At 39.3% G+C, this 9,127-nt stretch overlaps 1 pseudogene; it reads right to left on the bottom strand.

Moving 5' to 3' along the window:
* Nucleotides 1–6,480: 6,480 nt before the first annotated feature.
* Nucleotides 6,481–8,390, bottom strand: LOC148013458 (serine acetyltransferase 5-like; annotated as a pseudogene).
* Between the last annotated feature and the right edge of the window lie 737 nt (nt 8,391–9,127).

Here is a 9,127-nt window from a genome sequence, read left to right as displayed (position 1 = left end):
TTAAGAGGAGTTCTTCATGTTCCAGATTTGCAAAGAAATCTTCTTTTTGTTGCTCGTCTAGTTGATCTTGGTTTTTTTGTTGGCTTTGATCACATAATCAATGTCGTATAGAGAAAGACGGGCATACTATAGCAGTGGCTCCTCGACATGGTAATCTATTTGAGCTATCATTGAACGATACAGTTGCAAATGTTGTTACTACCCTTGGAGATGCAAATTGCAAATTATGGCATCAACGATTCTGATTTTGCCAAAATTCTTGATCTTCATCGTCATGGTCTTGTGCAAGGTATGGATCTTAAATCTCATCCACGTATGGGAATATGTGAGTACTGTGCACTTGGAAAACACCATCGTTCGCCTTTCCACACTTCTACTTCATCACATTCCTGTGTTCTCTTAGATTTGGTTCATACCAATATTTGCGGTCCTTTTCCTGCCTCAAAGTCTCAATATCGATATTTTATAACTTTCATTGATGATTTCTCACGGTACACAAATGTCTATCTTCTTCGACATAAATCTGAGGGTTTACCTATATTTAAACAATACAAGATAAGTGTGGAGCTTCAAACTGGATTCTCTATAAAGACGCTTCGCAGTGACAATGGCGGTGAATATGTATCCAATCTATTTGATGACTTCTGTAAGGATCAAGGTATTCATCATGAGTTTACAGTTCCTTATTCTCCTTAGCAAAATGGTGTTGCTGAGCACAAAAAGCGCATGATTCTTAATGCTATACGTTGCATGCTTATACACTTTGGTTTGTCTTGAAAGTTTTGGACTGAAGTACTTCTAACAGCTGTTTTTATTCAAAATCATCTTCCAACTACTGCATTTGCTGGTAAAATTCCTATAACAATTTGGATAGGGAAGACACCTTCAGTCTCTCACTTTCACACATTTGGCTGGATTGCTTATATTCATGTGCCCAAGGACACTCGACATAAGTTGGATCCTCCAGGTTTGAAGGTTATTTTTCTTGGTTATTCAGATCATTCCAAAGGTTACAAATTTTATGATCCTTCTTCTCAAAAGGTTATCATTAGTCGTGATGCTATATTTGATGAGCAGACTATGGGTGGCACATGGTCGTCAGATGTTTCAGATGATACACAGTCTTTGCTTAGTGTATTTCCTTACTTGCTTTGTGATTCTACTAATTCTGATGATCATAAACCTCCTTCACCTCCAAAGAAGATTGATGAAAATTTGGAGATCTATGTTGATCTTCCTATTGAGATAGAGCATGGATTCTATTCTATTGAATATGATGTCTTTGATGATTCTATGTCTGTCCAAGAGGATCCAATATCGTATATGGAAGCTATCAATTCATCTCAAAGGGATCAATGGAAAGAAGCTATGCAAGCTGAGTATGATTCTTTAATCTTCAAAGGTACATGGATTCTTACTGAACTCCCCCTGAAAAATATTTTATTATTCTTGCTCTATATGTTGATGATACTATTCTTGTGTAAAATAATATTGCTTTCTTGGATGCTATGAAGAAGCTTTTATCGACTGCATTTGAAATGGTGGATCTTGGTGAGATACATTCTTGTTTGGGTATTCAAGTTCAACGACACCGACAACAAGGCATTCTTCTTCTTTGCCAGACAAAGTTTATTAATGATATTGTTAAGAAGTTTGGGTTGACAAATGCGCACTCTGCCAACACTCCCATTCTTTCAAGCTCTACCAAGGGTACATCTACAACACGCAATGAAGAATTAGCCATTCATCAACCTTTTGCTAATCTTGTTGGTTGTCTTCAATTTATTGGTTTAAACACAAGACCAGATATTTTATTTGCAGCTAACTTTTTGGGACAGTATCTTTCTTCCCCTTCCACTATTCATTGGAGTGCTGCAAAACGTATTCTTAAGTACCTCAAGGGTACTAAGGAATTTGGTCTTATTTATCGTCGTTGAGAGGATTCTTCTTTATCTTCTTCAACTTCTCTTGACCTTATTGGATATACAGATGCTGACTGGGCAAGTTCACACTTATCCATGCGATCTACAAGTGGGAATTGTTTCTTTGTAAATGGATGTTTGGTTTCTTGGTCCAGCAAGAAATAACGATGTGTTGCGGTTTCTACAACTGAAGTCGAATATGTTGCTGCATCATTAGCAGCTCACGAGGTAGTTTGGCTTCGACAACTACTGCAGATTTGGGACATCCTTCATCATATAGTACATCTCTTCGATGCGATAACCAAAGTGCTATTAGTCTTACCAAAGACTATATACAACATAGTAAATCAAAGCATATTGCTATTCATTATCATTATGTTCGACATGAAGTCAAGAAAGGTTCCACTATGGTGGAGCATTGTCCCAGTGATCAAATGGTTGCAGACATCTTCACAAAAGCTCTTAGTGAAGCTCGCTTTAGCTCATTAAGACATGCACTTGGTATTGTTCCAAGTTCTTGTCTTACTGATTGAGGCATGTATCATTGTATTTAAGAAAACTTTATAGTAAATTATTTTTGTATCGTAGGTATGTGTAGGGGCTCGAGTTTTTCCCTTGTTCTCCCCAAGGGTTTTTTCACTCGCAGCCAGAGACCTTTGTTTGAGTGGGGATGTTACAACTATATATATCATCTCTCACTTGACTTGGGTCTCACCTATATATATACTAACTCTACATCAATATGAATCATTCTTTGGGAGCATGTCTTGTGTATCTCTCTCGTACTCTCTCTTTCTCTTAACAAATTTTAACATCTAGTTGCACATCTCAGGGCAACCATAGTATAGGGTAACTCAAGACATTAAGCCCAAGGAGTGATTTGCACATAAATAAAACACAATGAGCATCAAGTTTCTTCTAATAAAATACTCAACATAATATAAAACATAGCTCTCACCCTATCTCTTGACAAAGATCAAGACATGAGCTCTAGGAGGAATAGGCCTCGGGGGGGTCACCTATTTAACATGTAATATACCACGTGAGTTCAAAAGAATGGGTATTTTTATTATGTGGGCTTACAGTTTTCCAAAAATAGAAGGGGTTTATAAATGCACCTCATGTAAAATTTATATTAGGGGTTTTTTAATTCAAAAATTTTTAGAAGCACACTCTTTTAGGGAATCAAGAGGGGGGAGGGGGGGGGGGATAGGGGGGTGTGTGTGGGATGGGAAGGGGATGGGTGGGGGGAAGATCGGGGGAGGGGAATCAATACTTAAATGCATATGTTCTCATGAGACAATATTTTTCAACTAGCGTGGGGGAGGGGGGACGGATTCTATCATAGCTTTTCATCAATTCACATCAAGATCTAGACAACTTCAAAGTTTGAGGATTATAGGCAACACAGAGGAAACACAGGTGCCTTTTTCGAATGAGGCAAAGCATCCATAGTTGTTCCCTCTCCTTGCAATTTTATTAGCATTTCCCTTTAGGGCATATGCTAGTAAAATGGTGTGCGGCAAGGTAGTGCATGGCTCCAAAAAATTACCCACACTTAACTCAAGTTAAGTGGCTCACTATCTTGAGTAAAGTGGCCCACTTTATGATTTAAGAGTTGTGGATCTTGGAAAAAAAGGAGTCCTTTAAATTAGGCATTGGCTACATCAAGGCAGATTAGAAGTGTTGGAGGAGGGCAATCAAGAGGTTGCTCAACTCACTCAACCTTGTAAACTATCATGGATAGTGGTCAAAATAGAAGTGATACAATGATGTAGCAGTAAATCGCATCTTAGTATGGATAACACCTCCCCTCTCTGCATACAAGGCAAGAAGATCAGCCAATCATTGTCTTCCACTCATGTTAGGAAGCTATTGTTAAGGTGCTGACTTGATTTTAGCCACATTTGCAGAATCTAGGGCATTGAATTGTCAGATGTTGAGATTGAGGAGGCACTTGTTCATCTTTGGAACATTAGGGATCCTCTTAGAGATAGAGTATTTAACTAGAAACTCATTTTAGGTGCTCTTTTTATATGTTAAAAATTAATGAACAAAGGCATTTTAGATGGTCTATGTGTCTGTGGAGGAGTGAAACGCCTTCACACTTATTCTGGGATGGTTTCCATGCCCCCCATATTTGGAGGGAGGTTCTTCCCAAATTGAGTCAATGGGGATTAACTATTCACAACCCAAAATCCTATATCCCAGCCCACAAGCTTTTGTTGTTAACATAACTAGGTGATTTACACTACTTGAGATATGGTAGCCACACATTAAACTCCTCTTAGGAGAAGGAGATGGGCAAGTTGTCTAGGCTGCAATATGGCCAAAAGTTTGGTGATATCTTAGGGGACTTTGTAAGGAGAATCACTTTAGCAATAATGAGCTAAGTTAGCTAGCCAAATGGAGGCCAAATGACTTCCAATTTTGTAACTCAGAGATTCTTTTTTGACACCATTAATAATAATACAATACAAGTCTCAGTAAGAGAGATGGTCTGGCAATTAGTAGCTCCCCTTTGCGAAACCTTTGCATTCAATCAAATATCAAGAAAGTGAGACGGAGTCGTTATGGACGCAGTAGTTTAAAGATCCCTCGTTGTGGCAGGACAATACAACAATAAGTTAGTTTTCCCTGACAATTACAAAATCATTTTGTGGCTTTATTCTTGTGGTTTTGAGTTCCATGTGTTCTGCCTAGATTTGAAAGCAAATATCGCAAGAACCCTAATGCTTCTACATTCAAAATGATTTTGTGGAGGTTGGACATCATAGCTTATATGTGTGCAAGCTATTGCTATGTATCATCATTGATATTTGCAAATTGATTTGGACCTTCATGCTCCAACTCTATGATGCTATGTTCCATAGCTTCTTCGGTCATAATAGAGATATTTAATTGTACAATGTGTTGAAGAAGGTTAAGGATTCCTTCTAAGGCTAGGTATTTTCTCTCAATGGGGGGCAATATTTTGAATCTAGAACGAGGGTTTTAAGTCCTAGACCTTCTTGTTATAATTTGAGTGTTTTTCAGTCTTTCAGTCTATTCTTATCTTTGCTTTCTAAGTCTCATTCATTTTGTTGCTAGCTAATCAAGTTCAATGAATTTTGTGACAATTTTCAAAACATACATGGACCATCATAAGCAATGATTGCACATCTCCTTAATTCCAAGCACATTCAAGTGCTTAGAATGTAAGAAAACTATAGCTCTTTTTCAACAACTTTTGAATTCATCAATCAAGCAATTTATAACACACTAGATAATCAAAGAATAAGTCAATCAATGTTGTTTCACTTGTCTAAATGAGTGTTACCTTATGCCTCCCTTAGCTTTTATGCTCTAGCTTTTGATTCCCTTTGTTCTTTGCATATCACATTTTGTTTCAATGTTTGATCCTAAAAGTTCACTTGCATAAAGATGTTTCCACATGAAATGGTGTGATCTAATGTATATGCCCTACTATGTGCGTGTTAGTATGTATGAAAGGTGAAGGTTTGGGTATGCATTGGGGTAAGACTCCTAGGAGGGATGTGTGGGTCACTATTCATGTAGTGATCTATGAGCCAAGTTAGATGATATCAAGACTATGTGCATTAGTGCATGGGTATATGTGCAACATTGATGCACATAGTACTATAGGTGTAATGTGGACTAAGTGCAAATGCATGTGGATGTTTTTGTCATAAATGCCCACCTTCTCTTTCTCTCATAATTTTCCACCCTCTAAATTACCCATCGGCTCCTCTCTCTCTCTCTCTCTCTCATGCCTTCCTGCATGCTCCTACCTTCCTCTACTTCCTCCCGCCTTCCTCCTGCCTTCCTTTACCTGCTCCTGCCCTGCTCTTGCCTTCTTGTACTTGCTCCCGCCCTGCTCCCGCCTTCCTCCCGCCCTCCTCTCGCCTTCCTCCCACCTTTCTCTACCTGCTCCCGCCCTCCTTCCGCCTTTCTCCCACCCTCCTCCCGCCTTCCTCCCGCCTTCCTCTACCTGCCAATGATGCTTGCTGTGGATACTGTCGATGATGCTGTGGATGCCTTCCTCTATTGTTGACGTTCGATGCTTGCTGTGGATGCTACCGATGATGCTGACGTTCTATGCTGTGGATGCTGGCGTTTGACGAGTGTTCGATGCTGTGGGTTTGATGAGCGTTCGATGCTGACGTTTGATGAGCGTTCGATGCTGACGTTTGATGCTGCCTCGTGCGGATGCTGCCTCCTGTCAATGGTGTCCATCGACGACTCCTCCCACGTGTTGTCATTGATGCCTCCTGTCGATGCCACCTCCTATCGATGCTGTCCAATGATGGTGCTTTCTCCCATGTAGTTCGATGCCTCCTCCCACATTCGATGCTGCCACCTGTCGATGCTGTCAATAATTCTGTCAATGTTATTTGATGCTGCCTGCTTTGTCGATGCTATCCATTTTAGCCTCATTGTCACCCACAACTATTCTCTCTCTGTGCAGAATAAATCTATAATCAACAGCTCGCAGGTACACCATCATTATCTTGTAAGATAAATATTTATTCAGTTGAAAAATGCACTTTTGAGTAGCTTAAATCACATAATCAAACCATGTTTGATCCATGGTATAACTAGGCATCTCCTTGAGGAGAGTAGGCTGGTGCTTTAGGCCTACCAGCATTGCTGGGAAACTGACTACAATAGTCCTTTGTGGCACTTCCATGAGTACCACTACACCAGCTTCAATTTTGGCCCCATCCCCCACCTTGACGTCGCCCTCATGTTGCCCAGAATGGTTGCAGTGGCACCTATCAGAACCCCATTTCCTATCTTAGGATGCCTGTCCCCACCAACTTTACCTGTCCCACCTAAGGTTGCATGATGCAGAATAGCCACATTGACAACCCACAAATGCTGTCTCTCCAATAACAACCCCTATGGCATGATCTAACAAAATACATTTTCCTATGCGGCAGCTGGATGTATGTTGGTAGCAAAAACGTCTGCAACCCTGCTTTGTAATGTCAATGCTAGTAGAACACGCCCTTCTATCCACAACCTGTGGGAAATTTTGTGTGCTTGGCATGCTTGAAGATAATAAGAGGTATACGCAGTTTCAACAATCCAACTTTGTGTTTTTATTTTAAGAATAATTAAGACATCTACTTTGAGATGCTTGGTCTATTATATGTCACAAAGAAATGCTTTCCAACATAGATGGTTTTCTCGTACTGGTGTTTTGATCTTTCTATTCAGTGCACCTCTCCTATTTTGGTTGAATTAGCATGAATGGAGATTTACTTCAGCAATATTGAAAATAAGATAAGATATTATTGCTTAGAACCTCCCTAGGACCTACAAAATGATTTAAAAGCTTCAAAATTGTAATGAGAATCCCTTTGATTAAGAGAAAGGGGGGATAAGAAGAGAATTGTGAAAAAGAATTTTATGACAAATGTGCAAAGTAACGTGTATAATTTAAAAGATTGCTTATGTACCAATATCTTAATAGATACATGTATGTATTTATGTATATGTACTTCTATCTTAATAGATTTATGTATTTATGTATATGTACTTCTATGATTAACACTTAATGCTCCCTTGCCTCCTTGAATGCATAACATAGGTACACACATGATTAGAATCATCACTATGTATAAGGGTCTCAAGGGATGAGTGCATCTTGGGGGATGAGTGCATCATAATATGTTTGTCTTGTGATGATTTCATAGGGCCAAAAGGTGCTTGTTAAATAGGCACTTAGTCGTGAACTCCGCAAGTGAGTGTCTTTTGATAAGTATGTCACAATTGACTTGGCACTGTGTCGTGAACTCGGCATAGAGGTGTCACTTTGGTTGTGATACCCTCCCTTCCCCCCTAGGTGTAGATGGGCACTTGGTCGTGAATTTGGCTAAATAGTGTCTTGACAAGCTACACATAAAATAAATGATGGGAATTTGATCGTGCATTGGGTTTCATAATGTCCTGATACACTAATTGTTTGCTATTGTTCAATGGGATGGGCATTTAGGTCATCTATTCGGCCAAAAAATGTCCTGATCTATGTGTAGTTTTTTAAAAATCTATCATGTTCTTGCATTTGTATGTTTTTAATAAGTTATGACTAGATGTAATTTGTGTTACCTTTTCAATATTTAGATGGTATCATGCAATTGAAGCTCATATGCAACACCAATATAAATTAAGATTGATATCATACAATTGTATTCTTAATCAAATATTATATGTCATACATTTATATTAAAGTTATGTAGCTTAACTTACAATTGGTGGCTTAAGCCTTGGCCATTATGCTTATACACTTCTTTTCTTTATTGTAGAGAGTTTACAATTTGTGAAGATGGCCTTGAACATTGCCAAAGCACTATGCATTTGCTTGATAGAGGCTATATCATCCAGCACAGAAGAGCAGATATCACTCATCAATAGTAATGAAATTGTATTTGTTACTTTCTGCAATTCAGCATGTACATCCATGCAGACCATGTTGCAGCAGCAAGGGCTTTTGCACCTAGTCACTGATGCACTTTGGGATCCCGAGAAGAACTTGCATCTTTGTCGTAAACTACTTGGAAATGCACCCAAGATGGTTGAAGATCTTGAGGAGTTAGCACCAGTGTCTGCATTGAAGGAGAGGTTAGTCTTTTGGAACATGAAGTGGAGAGAAGAGGTGGCACGCTTAAAGCGAGCAAAGGACTTGTCTGGGACAACCTCTCTACCAAAACGTCTAAAGACGACTATAAATGCAAGTCCCAGTTTTAGTCCAACAAAGAAGAGAGAGAATCCGTCAGGGGCAGGAACTATGTTGCGCACATTGAGGAATCACCAATGCACACCAACGATTGGCATTCCCTTTGATGCCATCAAGCTAGGTAGAGTCATTGGTGAAGGTTCCTTTGGACAATGTGTCCAAGTTACTATTGATAATATTACTTATTTTCCTTTAGAGTTAACATATTGCGCCAAAATGTACAAGGGCTTCAACAATGTTAAGCTGCAGCAATTCCAAGTGGAGTGTGGGATGCAAAAGGTCAATGCATCCATTGTACGATGCATTGCCTTTACTTATGAGCCCCCTTGGGTTACAGTCTTTCCCTTTTTCAATGGTGGTACAATAGATGATATATTGATGTGGGGCCCTTTTCAAAAATGTAAATATAGGAGAACCATCGAGCACCTCCACAAGCCATCAATGGGGTTTAGACCTGATCCTG

This window comes from Lygodium microphyllum, chromosome 26 (assembly GCF_053477565.2).
Source record: "Lygodium microphyllum isolate KBCC chromosome 26, Lygodium_microphyllum_v1.1.10, whole genome shotgun sequence".
NCBI lineage: Eukaryota > Viridiplantae > Streptophyta > Polypodiopsida > Schizaeales > Lygodiaceae > Lygodium > Lygodium microphyllum.
This window is presented reverse-complemented; position numbering and strand designations above follow the sequence as displayed.